We start from the raw sequence: 14625 nt of genomic DNA, 5'->3' as shown, positions 1-14625 counted from the left end.
TTCCACCCACGTGTTTGTTCAGCCACGTCAGGACCTCTGCCTAGTTGCGAGGGACAACTCGGGATTCTCCTCGAGGCTTGGCAGGGCAATTGGAACGCCTCTCTAACTGAGGCGGGAGACCAAGGGTCCCTTTCCACGTGCCACAGGAATCCTGGGTCTCCTATCAAGTTTCACGAGGAGTCAGGCATCGTCTCCTTTGGAGGCACTGATCTCCGCATACCTCTGGAGTTTTCAAAGGATTTGAGGCCTCCTGTCGCGTTGAGGTGGGGAACTAGGTCTTTCTCTGTGGTCTCCACAGGGGATTCAGACACCCTTTTGTCTTGGGAGATGCAAGACGAGCCTGCATTCCAGTCACTGCAGGGATATCCGGCGTTATTTCGAGTCAGGGCATCGCGGTGTCCATTCCACTTGAGGCCGCAAACTCAGGGTCCCTCTCACATACCTAGAGCTGAGAGAAGCCTCCTCTTGAGGTGCTTGTGGTAAGGTGGTATTCCTCTGGAGTCGAAGCCAGGGACTAACCTCTCATCTCGAGTTGATTTTGGGTCCACGGAGCTCTTTCGTGTTGCTACAGTGACCTCAGGATCCCTCTAGCCTTGAAACAGTGTTCTTGGGGTTTCTCTGGAGTGCCATGAAGGAAATCAAGGCTCCTTTCATGTGTGATGTGCAACACGGAATTGCTCTGCACGCAGTGCAGGGGAATCGGGCCTCATCTCGCGGCGAGGGGGAAGTCTCATGGTTTTTCTCGAGTTGCGGCGGGAACCTGGGCTATATTCTCGAGTTACGACGGGGATGGCCCTTCCACACACGTGTTTGTTCAGCCACGTCAGGACTCCTGCCTAGTTGCGAGGGACAACTCTGGATTCTCCTCGAGGCTTGGCAGGGCAATTGGGACGCCTCTCCAGCTGAGGCGGGAGACCAAGTGTCCCTTTCCAAGTGCCACAGGAATCCTGGGACTCCTATCAAGTTTCACGAGGAGTCAGGCATCGTCTCCTTTGGAGGCACTGATCTCCGCGTACCTCTGGAATTTTCAAAGGATGTGAGGCTAGCGGTCGCGATGAGGTGGGGAACTAAGTCTTTCTCTGTGCTTTCCACAGGGGATTCAGACATCCTTTCGTCCTGGGAGATGCAAGACGAGCCTGTATTGAAGTCAATGCAGGGATATCCGGCCTTATTTCGAGTCAGGGCATCGCGGTGTCCATTCCACTTGAGGCCGCAAACACAGGGTCCCTCTCACATACCTAGAGCTGAGAGAAGCCTCCTCTTGAGGTGCTTGTGGTAAGATGGTATTCCTCTGGAGACGAATCCGGGGACTAACCTCTCTTTTCGAGTTGATTTTTGGTCCACAGAGTTCTTTCGTGTTGCTACAGTGACCTCAGGATCCCTCTATCCTTGAAACAGTGTTCTTGGGGTTTCTCTGGAGTGCCATCAAGGAAATCAAGGCTCCTTTCATGTGTGATGTGCAAGACGGAATTGCTCTGCACGCAATACAGGGTAATCGGGCCTCATATCGCATCGAGGGGGAAGTCTCATGGTTTTTCTCGAGTTGCGGCGGGAACCTGGGGTATATTCTCGAGTTACGACGGGGATGGCCCTTCCACCCACGTGTTTGTTCAGCCACGTCAGGACTCCTGCCTAGTTGCGAGGGACAACTCGGGATTCTCCTCGAGGCTTGGAAGAGCAATTGGGACGCCTCTCCAGCTGAGGCGGGAGACCAAGTGTCCCTTTCCAAGTGCCACAGGAATCCTGGGACTCCTATCAAGTTTCACGAGGAGTCAGGCATCGTCTCCTTTGGAGGCACTGATCTCCGCGTACCTCTGGAGTTTTCAAAGGATGCGAGGCCTCTGGTCGCGATGAGGTGGGGAACTAGGTGTTTCTCTGTGGTCTCCACAGGGGATTCAGACATCCTTTCTTCTTGGGAGATGCAAGACGAGCCTGCATTCAAGTCACTGCAGGGATATCCGGCCTTATTTCGAGTCAGGGCATCGCGGTGTCCATTCCACTTGAGGCCGCAAACTCAGGGTCCCTCTCACATACCTAGAGCTGAGAGAAGCCTCCTCTTGAGGTGCTTGTGGTAAGGTGGTATTCCTCAGGAGTCGAAGCCAGGGACTAACCTCTCATCTCGTGTTGATTCTTGGTCCACGGAGCTCTTTCGTGTTGCTACAGTGACCTCAGGATCCCTCTATCCTTGAAACAGTGTTCTTGGGGTTTCTCTGGAGTGCCATGAAGGAAATCAAGGCTCCTTTCATGTGTGATGTGCAACACGGAATTGCTCTGCACGCAGTGCAGGGGAATCGGGCCTCATCTTGCGGCGAGGGGGAAGACTCATGGTTTTTCTCGAGTTGCGGCGGGAACCTGGGGTATATTCTCGAGTTACGACGGGGATGGCCCTTCCACACACGTGTGTGTTCAGCCATGTCAGGACTCCTGCCTAGTTGCGAGGGACAACTCGGGATTCTCCTCGAGGCTTGGCAGGGCAATTGGAACGCCTCTCCAGCTGAGACGGGAGACCAAGGGTCCCTTTCCACGTGCCACAGGAATCCTGGGTCTCCTATCAAGTTTCACGAGGAGTCAGGCATCGTCTTCTTTGGAGGCACTGATCTCCGCATACCTCTGGAATTTTCAAAGGATTTGAGGCCCCCGGTCGCGATGAGGTGGGGAACTAGGTCTTTCTCTGTGGTCTCCACAGGGGATTCAGACACCCTTTCGTCTTGGGAGATGCAAGACGAGCCTGCATTCAAGTCACTGCAGGGATATCCAGCCTTATTTCGCGTCAGGGCATCGCGGTGTCCATTCCACTTGAGGCCGCAAACTCAGGGTCCCTCTCACATACCTAGAGCTGAGAGAAGCCTCCTCTTGAGGTGCTTGTGGTAAGGTGGTATTCCTCTGGAGTCGAAGCCAGGGACTAACCTCTCATCTCGAGTTGATTTTTGGCCCACGGAGCTCTTTCGTGTTGCTACAGTGACCTCAGGATCCCTCTAGCCTTGAAACAGTGTTCTTGGGGTTTCTCTGGAGTGCCATCAAGGAAATCAAGGCTCCTTTCATGTGTGATGTGCAAGACGGAATTGCTCTGCACGCAGTGCAGGGGAATCGGGCCTCATCTCGCGGCGAGGGGGAAGTCTCATGGATTTTCTCGAGTTGCGGCGGGAACCTGGGGTATATTCTCGAGTTACGACGGGGATGGCCCTTCCACCCACGTGTTTGTTCATCCACGTCAGGACCTCTGCCTAGTTGCGAGGGACAACTCGGGATTCTCCTCGAGGCTTGGCAGGGCAATTGGAACGCCTCTCCAACTGAGGCGGGAGACCAAGGGTCCCTTTCCACGTGCCACAGGAATCCTGGGTCTCCTATCAAGTTTCACGAGGAGTCAGGCATCGTCTCCTTTGGAGGCACTGATCTCCGCATACCTCTGGAGTTTTCAAAGGATTTGAGGCCTCCTGTCGCGATGAGGTGGGGAACTAGGTCTTTCTCTGTGGTCTCCACAGGGGATTCAGACACCCTTTTGTCTTGGGAGATGCAAGACGAGCCTGCATTCCAGTCACTGCAGGGATATCCGGCCTTATTTCGAGTCAGGGCATCGCGGTGTCCATTCCACTTGAGGCCGCAAACTCAGGGTCCCTCTCACATACCTAGAGCTGAGAGAAGCCTCCTCTTGAGGTGCTTGTGGTAAGGTGGTATTCCTCTGGAGTCGAAGCCAGGGACTAACCTCTCATCTCGAGTTGATTTTGGGTCCACGGAGCTCTTTCGTGTTGCTACAGTAACCTCAGGATCCCTCTAGCCTTGAAACAGTGTTCTTGGGGTTTCTCTGGAGTGCCATGAAGGAAATCAAGGCTCCTTTCATGTGTGATGTGCAACACAGAATTGCTCTGCACGCAGTGCAGGGGAATCGGGCCTCATCTCGCGGCGAGGGGCAAGTCTCATGGTTTTTCTCGAGCTGCGGCGGGAGCCTCGGGTATATTCTCGAGTTACGACGGGGATGGCCCTTCCACCCACGTGTTTGTTCAGCCACGTCAGGACTCCTGCCTAGTTGCGAGACACAACTCGTGATTTTCCTCGAGGCTTGGCAAGGCAATTGGAACGCCTCTCCAGCTGAGGCGGGAGACCAAGGGTCCCTTTCCATGTGCCACAGGAATCCTGGGTCTCCTATCAAGTTTCACGAGGAGTCAGGCATCGTCTCCTTTGGAGGCACTGATCTCCGCATACCTCTGGAGTTTTCAAAGGATTTGAGGCCTCCTGTCGCGATGAGGTGGGGAACTAGGTCTTTCTCTGTGGTCTCCACAGGGGATTCAGACACCCTTTCGTCTTGGGAGATGCAAGACGAGCCTGCATTCCAGTCACTGCAGGGATATCCGGCCTTATTTCGAGTCAGGGCATCGCGGTGTCCATTCCACTTGAGGCCGCAAACTCAGGGTCCCTCTCACATACCTAGAGCTGAGAGAAGCCTCCTCTTGAGGTGCTTGTGGTAAGGTGGTATTCCTCTGGAGTCGAAGCCAGGTACTTACCTCTCATCTCGAGTTGATTTTTGGTCCACAGAGTTCTTTCGTGTTGCTACAGTGACCTCAGGATCCCTCTAGCCTTGAAACAGTGTTCTTGGGGTTTCTCTGGAGTGCCATGAAGGAAATCAAGGCTCCTTTCATGTGTGATGTGCAACACAGAATTGCTCTGCACGCAGTGCAGGGGAATCGGGCCTCATCTCGCGGCGAGGGGGAAGTCTCATGGTTTTTCTCGAGTTGCGGCGGGAACCTGGGGTATATTCTCGAGTTACGACGGGGATGGCCCTTCCACACACGTGTTTGTTCAGCCACGTCAGGACTCTTGCCTAGTTGCGAGACACAACTCGGGATTCTCCTCGAGGCTTGGCAAGGCAATTGGGACGCCTCTCCAGCTGAGGCGGGAGACAAAGGGTCCCTTTCCACGTACCACAGGAATCCTGGGACTCCTATCAAGTTTCACGAGGAGTCAGGCATCGTCTCCTTTGGAGGCACTGATCTCCGCGTACCTCTGGAGTTTTCAAAGGATGTGAGGCCTCCGGTCGCGATGAGGTGGGGAACTAGGTCTTTCTTAGTGGTCTCCACAGGGGAATCAGACATCCTTTCATCTTGGGAGATGCAAGACGAGCCTGCATTCAAGTCACTGCAGGGATATCCAGCCTTATTTCGCGTCAGGGCATCGCGGTGTCCATTCCACTTGAGGCCGCAAACTCAGGGTCCCTCTCACATACCTAGAGCTGAGAGAAGCCTCCTCTTGAGGTGCTTGTGGTAAGGTGGTATTCCTCTGGAGTCGAAGCCAGGGACTAACCTCTCATCTCGCGTTGATTTTTGGCCCACGGAGCTCTTTCGTGTTGCTACAGTGACCTCAGGATCCCTCTAGCCTTGAAACAGTGTTCTTGGGGTTTCTATGGAGTGCCATCAAGGAAATCAAGGCTCCTTTCATGTGTGATGTGCAACACGGAATTGCTCTGCACGCAGTGCAGGGGAATCGGGCCTCATCTCGCGGCGAGGGGGAAGTCTCATGGTTTTTCTCGAGTTGCGGTGGGAACCTGGGGTATATTCTCGAGTTACGACGGGGATGGCCCTTCCACCCACGTGTTTGTTCAGCCACGTCAGGACTCCTGCCTAGTTGCGAGGGACAACTCTGGATTCTCCTCGAGGCTTGGCAGTGCAATTGGGACGCCTCTCCAGCTGAGGCGGGAGACCAAGTGTCCCTTTCCAAGTGCCACAGTAATCCTGGGACTCCTATCAAGTTTCACGAGGAGTCAGGCATCGTCTCCTTTGGAGGCACTGATCTCCGCGTACCTCTGGAGTTTTCAAAGGATGTGAGGCTATCGGTCGCGATGAGGTGGGGAACTAAGTCTTTCTCTGTGCTTTCCACAGGGGATTCAGACATCCTTTCGTCCTGGGAGATGCAAGACGAGCCTGCATTGAAGTCACTGCAGGGATATCCGGCCTTATTTCGAGTCAGGGCATCGCGGTGTCCATTCCACTTGAGGCCGCAAACTCAGGGTCCCTCTCACATACCTAGAGCTGAGAGAAGCCTCCTCTTGAGGTGCTTGTGGTAAGGTGGTATTCCTCTGGAGACGAATCCAGGGACTAACCTCTCTTTTCGAGTTGATTTTTGGTCCACAGAGTTCTTTCGTGTTGCTACAGTGACCTCAGGATCCCTCTATCCTTGAAACAGTGTTCTTGGGGTTTCTCTGGAGTGCCATCAAGGAAATCAAGGCTCCTTTCATGTGTGATGTGCAAGACGGAATTGCTCTGCACGCAGTACAGGGGAATCGGGCCTCATCTCGCATCGAGGGGGAAGTCTCATGGTTTTTCTCGAGTTGCGGCGGGAACCTGGGGTATATTCTCGAGTTACGACGGGGATGGCCCTTCCACCCACGTGTTTGTTCAGCCACGTCAGGACTCCTGCCTAGTTGCGAGGGACAACTCGGGATTCTCCTCGAGGCTTGGCAGGGCAATTGGAAAGCCTCTCCAGCTGAGGCGGGAGACCAAGGGTCCCTTTCCACGTGCCACAAGAATCCTGGGACTCCTATCAAGTTTCACGAGGAGTCAGGCATCGTCTCCTTTGGAGGCACTGATCTCCGCGTACCTCTGGAGTTTTCAAAGGATGTGAGGACTCCGGTCGCAATGAGGTGTGGAACTAGGTGTTTCTCTGTGGTCTCCACAGGGGATTCAGACATCCTTTGTTCTTGGGAGATGCAAGACGAGCCTGCATTCAAGTCACTGCAGGGATATCCGGCCTTATTTCGAGTCAGGGCATCGCGGTTTCCATTCCATTTGAGGCCGCAAACTCAGGGTCCCTCTCACATACCTAGAGCTGAGAGAAGCCTCCTCTTGAGGTGCTTGTGGTAAGGTGGTATTCCTCAGGAGTCGAAGCCAGGGACTAACCTCTCATCTCGTGTTGATTTTTGGCCCACGGAGCTCTTTCGTGTTGCTACAGTGACCTCAGGATCCCTCTAGCCTTGAAACAGTGTTCTTGGAGTTTCTCTGGAGTGCCATGAAGGAAATCAAGGCTCCTTTCATGTGTGATGTGCAACACGGAATTGCTCTGCACGCAGTGCAGGGGAATCGGGCCTCATCTCGCGGCGAGGGGGAAGTCTCATGGTTTTTCTCGAGTTGCGGCGGGAACCTGGGGTATATTCTCGAGTTACGACGGGGATGACCCTTCCACCCACGTGTTTCTTCAGCGACGTCAGGACTCCTGCCTAGTTGCGAGGGACAACTCGGGATTCTCCTCGAGGCTTTGCAGGGCAATTTGGAAGCCTCTCCAGCTGAGACGGGAGACCAAGGTCCCTTTCCACGTGCCACAGGAATCCTGGGTCTCCAATCAAGTTTCAAGAGGAGTCAGGCATCGTCTCCTTTGGAGGCACTGATCTCCGCATACCTCTGGAGTTGTCAAAGGATTTGAGGCCTCCTGTCACGATGAGGTGCGGAACTAGGTCTTTCTCTGTGGTCTCCACAGGGGATTCAGACACCCTTTCGTCTTGGGAGATGCAAGACGAGCCTGCATTCCAGTCACTGCAGGGATATCCGGCCTCATTTCGAGTCAGGGCATCGCGGTGTCCATTCCACTTGAGGCCGCAAACTCAGGGTCCCTCTCACATACCTAGAGCTGAGAGAAGCCTCCTCTTGAGGTGCTTGTGGTAAGGTGGTATTCCTCTGGAGTCGAAGCTAGGGACTAACCTCTCATCTCGAGTTGATTTTTGGTCCACGGGGCTCTTTCGTGTTGCTACAGTGACCTCAGGATCCCTCTAGCCTTGAAACAGTGTTCTTGGGGTTTCTGTGGAGTGCCATGAAGGAAATCAAGGCTCCTTTCATGTGTGATGTGCAACACAGAATTGCTGTGCACGCAGTGCAGGGGAATCGGGCCTCATCTCGCGGCAAGGGGGAAGTCTCATGGTTTTTCTCGAGTTGCGGCGGGAACCTGGGGTATATTCTCGAGTTACGACGGGGAAGGCCCTTCCACACACGTGTTTCTTCAGCCACGTCAGGACTCTTGCCTAGTTGCGAGACACAACTCGGGATTCTCCTCGAGGCTTGGCAAGGCAATTGGGACGCCTCTCCAGCTGAGGCGGGAGACCAAGGGTCCCTTTCCACGTGCCACAGGAATCCTGGGACTCCTATCAAGTTTCACGAGGAGTCAGGCATCGTCTCCTTTGGAGGCACTGATCTCCGCGTACGTCTGGAGTTTTCAAAGGATGTGAGGCCTCCGGTCGCGATGAGGTGGGGAACTAGGTCTTTCTCTGTGGTCTCCACAGGGGATTCAGACATCCTTTCATCTTGGGAGATGCAAGACGAGCCTGCATTCAAGTCACTGCAGGGATATCCAGCCTTATTTCGCGTCAGGGCATCGCGGTGTCCATTCCACTTGAGGCCGCAAACTCAGGGTCCCTCTCACATACCTAGAGCTGAGAGAAGCCTCCTCTTGAGGTGCTTGTGGTAAGGTGGTATTCCTCTGGAGTCGAAGCCAGGGACTAACCTCTCATCTCGAGTTGATTTTTGGCCCACGGAGCTCCTTCGTGTTGCTACAGTGACCTCAGGATCCCTCTAGCCTTGAAACAGTGTTCTTGGGGTTTCTCTGGAGTGCCATCAAGGAAATCAAGGCTCCTTTCATGTGTGATGTGCAACACGGAATTGCTCTGCACGCAGTGCAGGGGAATCGGGCCTCATCTCGCGGCGAGGGGGAAGTCTCATGGTTTTTCTCGAGTTGCGGCGGGAACCTGGGGTATATTCTCGAGTTACGACGGGGATGGCCCTTCCACCCACGTGTTTGTTCAGCCACGTCAGGACTCCTGCCTAGTTGCGAGGGACAACTCGGGATTCTCCTCGAGGCTTGGCAGGGCAATTGGAACGCCTCTCCAGCTGAGGCGGGAGACCAAGGGTCCCTTTCCACGGGCCACAAGAATCCTGGGACTCCTATCAAGTTTCACGAGGAGTCAGGCATCGTCTCCTTTGGAGGCACTTATCTCCGCGTACCTCTGGAGTTTTCAAAGGATGTGAGGCCTCCGGTCGCGATGAGGTGGGGAACTAGGTGTTTCTCTGTGGTCTCCACAGGGGATTCAGACATCCTTTCTTCTTTGGAGATGCAAGACGAGCCTGCATTGAAGTCACTGCAGGGATATCCGGCCTTATTTCGAGTCAGGGCATCGCGGTGTCCATTCCACTTGAGGCCGCAAACTCAGGGTCCCTCTCACATACCTAGAGCTGAGAGAAACCTCCTCTTGAGGTGCTTGTGATAAGGTGGTATTCCTCAGGAGTCGCAGCCAGGGACTAACCTCTCATCTCGTGTTGATTCTTGGTCCACGGAGCTCTTTCGTGTTGCTACAGTGACCTCAGGATCCCGCTAGCCTTGAAACAGTGTTCTTGGGGTTTCTCTGGAGTGCCATCAAGGAAATCAAGGTTCCTTTCATGTGTGATGTGCAACACGGAATTGCTCTGCACGCAGTGCAGGGGAAACGGGCCACATCTCGCGGCGAGGGGGAAGTCTCATGGTTTTTCTCGAGTTGCGGCGGGAACCTGGGGTATATTCTCGAGTTACGACGGGGATGGCCCTTCCACACACGTGTTTGTTCAGCCATGTCAGGACTCCTGCCTAGTTGCGAGGGACAACTCGGGATTCTCCTCGAGGCTTTGCAGGGCAATTGGGACGCCTCTCCAGCTGAGGCGGGAGACCAAGGGTCCCTTTCCACGTGCCACAGGAATCCTGGGTCTCCTATCAAGTTTCACGAGGAGTCAGGCATCGTCTCCTTTGGAGGCACTGATCTCCGCATACCTCTGGAGTTTTCAAAGGATTTGAGGCCTCCTGTCGCGATGAGGTGGGGAACTAGGTGTTTCTCTGTGGTCTCCACAGGGGATTCAGACACCCTTTCGTCTTGGGAGATGCAAGACGAGCCTGCATTCCAGTCACTGCAGGGATATCCGGCCTTATTTCGAGTCAGGGCATCGCGGTGCCCATTCCACTTGAGGCCGCAAACTCAGGGTCCCTCTCACATACCTAGAGCTGAGAGAAGCCTCCTCTTGAGGTGCTTCTGGTAAGGTGGTATTCCTCTGGAGTCGAAGCCAGGTACTTACCTCTCATCTCGAGTTGATTTTTGGTCCACAGAGTTCTTTCGTGTTGCTACAGTGACCTCAGGATCCCTCTAGCCTTGAAACAGTGTTCTTGGGGTTTCTCTGGAGTGCCATGAAGGAAATCAAGGCTCCTTTCATGTGTGATGTGCAACACAGAATTGCTCTGCACGCAGTGCAGGGGAATCGGGCCTCATCTCGCGGCGAGGGGGAAGTCTCATGGTTTTTCTCGAGTTGCGGCGGGAACCTGGGGTATATTCTCGAGTTACGACGGGGATGGCCCTTCCACACACGTGTTTGTTCAGCCACGTCAGGACTCTTGCCTAGTTGCGAGACACAACTCGGGATTCTCCTCGAGGCTTGGCAAGGCAATTGGGACGCCTCTCCAGCTGAGGCGGGAGACCAAGGGTCCCTTTCCACGTACCACAGGAATCCTGGGACTCCTATCAAGTTTCACGAGGAGTCAGGCATCGTCTCCTTTGGAGGCACTGATCTCCGCGTACCTCTGGAGTTTTCAAAGGATGTGAGGCCTCCGGTCGCGATGAGGTGGGGAACTAGGTCTTTCTTAGTGGTCTCCACAGGGGAATCAGACATCCTTTCATCTTGGGAGATGCAAGACGAGCCTGCATTCAAGTCACTGCAGGGATATCCAGCCTTATTTCGCGTCAGGGCATCGCGGTATCCATTCCACTTGAGGCCGCAAACTCAGGGTCCCTCTCACATACCTAGAGCTGAGAGAAGCCTCCTCTTGAGGTGCTTGTGGTAAGGTGGTATTCCTCTGGAGTCGAAGCCAGGGACTAACCTCTCATCTCGAGTTGATTTTTGGCCCACGGAGCTCTTTCGTGTTGCTACAGTGACCTCAGGATCCCTCTAGCCTTGAAACAGTGTTCTTGGGGTTTCTCTGGAGTGCCATCAAGGAAATCAAGGCTCCTTTCATGTGTGATGTGCAACACGGAATTGCTCTGCACGCAGTGCAGGGGAATCGGGCCTCATCTCGCGGCGAGGGGGAAGTCTCATGGTTTTTCTCGAGTTGCGGTGGGAACCTGGGGTATATTCTCGAGTTACGACGGGGATGGCCCTTCCACCCACGTGTTTGTTCAGCCACGTCAGGACTCCTGCCTAGTTGCGAGGGACAACTCTGGATTCTCCTCGAGGCTTGGCAGTGCAATTGGGACGCCTCTCCAGCTGAGGCGGGAGACCATGTGTCCCTTTCCAAGTGCAACAGTAATCCTGGGACTCCTATCAAGTTTCACGAGGAGTCAGGCATCGTCTCCTTTGGAGGCACTGATCTCCGCGTACCTCTGGAGTTTTCAAAGGATGTGAGGCTATCGGTCGCGATGAGGTGGGGAACTAAGTCTTTCTCTGTGCTTTCCACAGGGGATTCAGACATCCTTTCGTCCTGGGAGATGCAAGACGAGCCTGCATTGAAGTCACTGCAGGGATATCCGGCCTTATTTCGAGTCAGGGCATCGCGGTGTCCATTCCACTTGAGGCCGCAAACTCAGGGTCCCTCTCACATACCTAGAGCTGAGAGAAGCCTCCTCTTGAGGTGCTTGTGGTAAGGTGGTATTCCTCTGGAGACGAATCCAGGGACTAACCTCTCTTTTCGAGTTGATTTTTGGTCCACAGAGTTCTTTCGTGTTGCTACAGTGACCTCAGGATCCCTCTATCCTTGAAACAGTGTTCTTGGGGTTTCTCTGGAGTGCCATCAAGGAAATCAAGGCTCCTTTCATGTGTGATGTGCAAGACGGAATTGCTCTGCACGCAGTACAGGGGAATCGGGCCTCATCTCGCATCGAGGGGGAAGTCTCATGGTTTTTCTCGAGTTGCGGCGGGAACCTGGGGTATATTCTCGAGTTACGACGGGGATGGCCCTTCCACCCACGTGTTTGTTCAGCCACGTCAGGACTCCTGCCTAGTTGCGAGGGACAACTCGGGATTCTCCTCGAGGCTTGGCAGGGCAATTGGAAAGCCTCTCCAGCTGAGGCGGGAGACCAAGGGTCCCTTTCCACGTGCCACAAGAATCCTGGGACTCCTATCAAGTTTCACGAGGAGTCAGGCATCGTCTCCTTTGGAGGCACTGATCTCCGCGTACCTCTGGAGTTTTCAAAGGATGTGAGGACTCCGGTCGCAATGAGGTGTGGAACTAGGTGTTTCTCTGTGGTCTCCACAGGGGATTCAGACATCCTTTGTTCTTGGGAGATGCAAGACGAGCCTGCATTCAAGTCACTGCAGGGATATCCGGCCTTATTTCGAGTCAGGGCATCGCGGTTTCCATTCCATTTGAGCCCGCAAACTCAGGATCCCTCTCACATACCTAGAGCTGAGAGAAGCCTCCTCTTGAGGTGCTTGTGGTAAGGTGGTATTCCTCAGGAGTCGAAGCCAGGGACTAACCTCTCATCTCGTGTTGATTTTTGGCCCACGGAGCTCTTTCGTGTTGCTACAGTGACCTCAGGATCCCTCTAGCCTTGAAACAGTGTTCTTGGGGTTTCTCTGGAGTGCCATGAAGGAAATCAAGGCTCCTTTCATGTGTGATGTGCAACACGGAATTGCTCTGCACGCAGTGCAGGGGAATCGGGCCTCATCTCGCGGCGAGGGGGAAGTCTCATGGTTTTTCTCGAGTTGCGGCGGGAACCTGGGGTATATTCTCGAGTTACGACGGGGAAGGCCCTTCCACACACGTGTTTCTTCAGCCACGTCAGGACTCTTGCCTAGTTGCGAGACACAACTCGGGATTCTCCTCGAGGCTTGGCAAGGCAATTGGGACGCCTCTCCAGCTGAGGCGGGAGACCAAGGGTCCCTTTCCACGTGCCACACGAATCCTGGGACTCCTATCAAGCTTCACGAGGAGTCAGGCATCGTCTCCTTTGGAGGCACTGATCTCCGCGTACCTCTGGAATTTTCAAAGGATGTGAGGCCTCCGGTCGCGATGAGGTGGGGAACTAGGTCTTTCTCTGTGGTCTCCACAGGGGATTCAGACATCCTTTCATCTTGGGAGATGCAAGACGAGCCTGCATTGAAGTCACTGCAAGGATATCCAGCCTTATTTCGCGTCAGGGCATCGCGGTGTCCATTCCACTTGAGGCCGCAAACTCAGGGTCCCTCTCACATACCTAGAGCTGAGAGAAGCCTCCTCTTGAGGTGCTTGTGGTAAGGTGGTATTCCTCTGGAGTCGAAGCCAGGGACTAACCTCTCATCTCGAGTTGATTTTTGGTCCACGGAGCTCTTTCGTGTTGCTACAGTGACCTCAGGATCCCTCTAGCCTTGAAACAGTGTTCTTGGGGTTTCTCTGGAGTGCCATGAAGGAAATCAAGCCTCCTTTCATGTGTGATGTGCAACACGGAATTGCTCTGCACGCAGTGCAGGGGAATCGGGCCTCATCTCGCGGCGAGGGGGAAGTCTCATGGTTTTTCTCGAGTTGCGGCAGGAACCTGGGGTATATTCTCGAGTTACGACGGGGATGGCCCTTCCACCCACGTGTTTGTTCAGCGACGTCAGGACTCCTGCCTAGTTGCGAGGGACAACTCTGGATTCTCCTCGAGGCTTGGCAGGGCAATTGGGACGCCTCTCCAGCTGAGGCGGGAGACCAAGGTTCCCTTTCCACGTGCCACAGGAATCCTGGGACTCCTATCAAGTTTCACGAGGAGTCAGGCATCGTCTCCTTTGGAGGCACTGATCTCCGCGTACCTCTGGAATTTTCAAAGGATGTGAGGCTATCGGTCGCGATGAGGTGGGAACTAAGTCTTTCTCTGTGCTTTCCACAGGGGATTCAGACATCCTTTCGTCCTGGGAGATGCAAGACGAGCCTGCATTCCAGTCACTGCAGGGATATCCGGCCTTATTTCGAGTCAGGTCATCGTGGTGTCCATTCCACTTGAGGCCGCAAACTCAGGGTCCCTCTCACATACCTAGAGCTGAGAGAAGCCTCCTCTTGAGGTGCTTGTGGTAAGGTGGTATTCCTCTGGAGTCGAAGCCAGGGACTAACCTCTCATCTCGAGTTGATTTTTGGTCCACGGAGCTCTTTCGTGTTGCTACAGTGACCTCAGGATCCCTCTAGCCTTGAAACAGTGTTCTTGGGGTTTCTCTGGAGTGCCATCAAGGAAATCAAGGCTCCTTTTATGTGTGATGTGCAACACGGAATTGCTCTGCACGCAGTGCAGGGGAATCGGGCCTCATCTCGCGGCGAGGGGGAAGTCTCATGGTTTTTCTCGAGTTGCGGCAGGAACCTGGGTTATATTCTCGAGTTACGACGGGGATGGCCCTTCCACACACGTGTTTGTTCAGCCACGTCAGGACTCCTGCCTAGTTGCGAGGGACAACTCGGGATTCTCCTCGAGGCTTTGCAGGGCAATTTGGAAGCCTCTCCAGCTGAGACGGGAGACCAAGGTCCCTTTCCACGTGCCACAGGAATCCTGGGTCTCCAATCAAGTTTCAAGAGGAGTCAGGCATCGTCTCCTTTGGAGGCACTGATCTCCGCATACCTCTGGAGTTGTCAAAGGATTTGAGGCCTCCTGTCACGATGAGGTGCGGAACTAGGTCTTTCTCTGTGGTCTCCACAGGG

This window comes from Cervus elaphus, chromosome 19, assembly GCF_910594005.1.
Source record: "Cervus elaphus chromosome 19, mCerEla1.1, whole genome shotgun sequence".
Classification (NCBI taxonomy): Eukaryota; Metazoa; Chordata; class Mammalia; order Artiodactyla; family Cervidae; genus Cervus; species Cervus elaphus.
Note: the sequence above shows the minus strand (reverse complement) of the source record.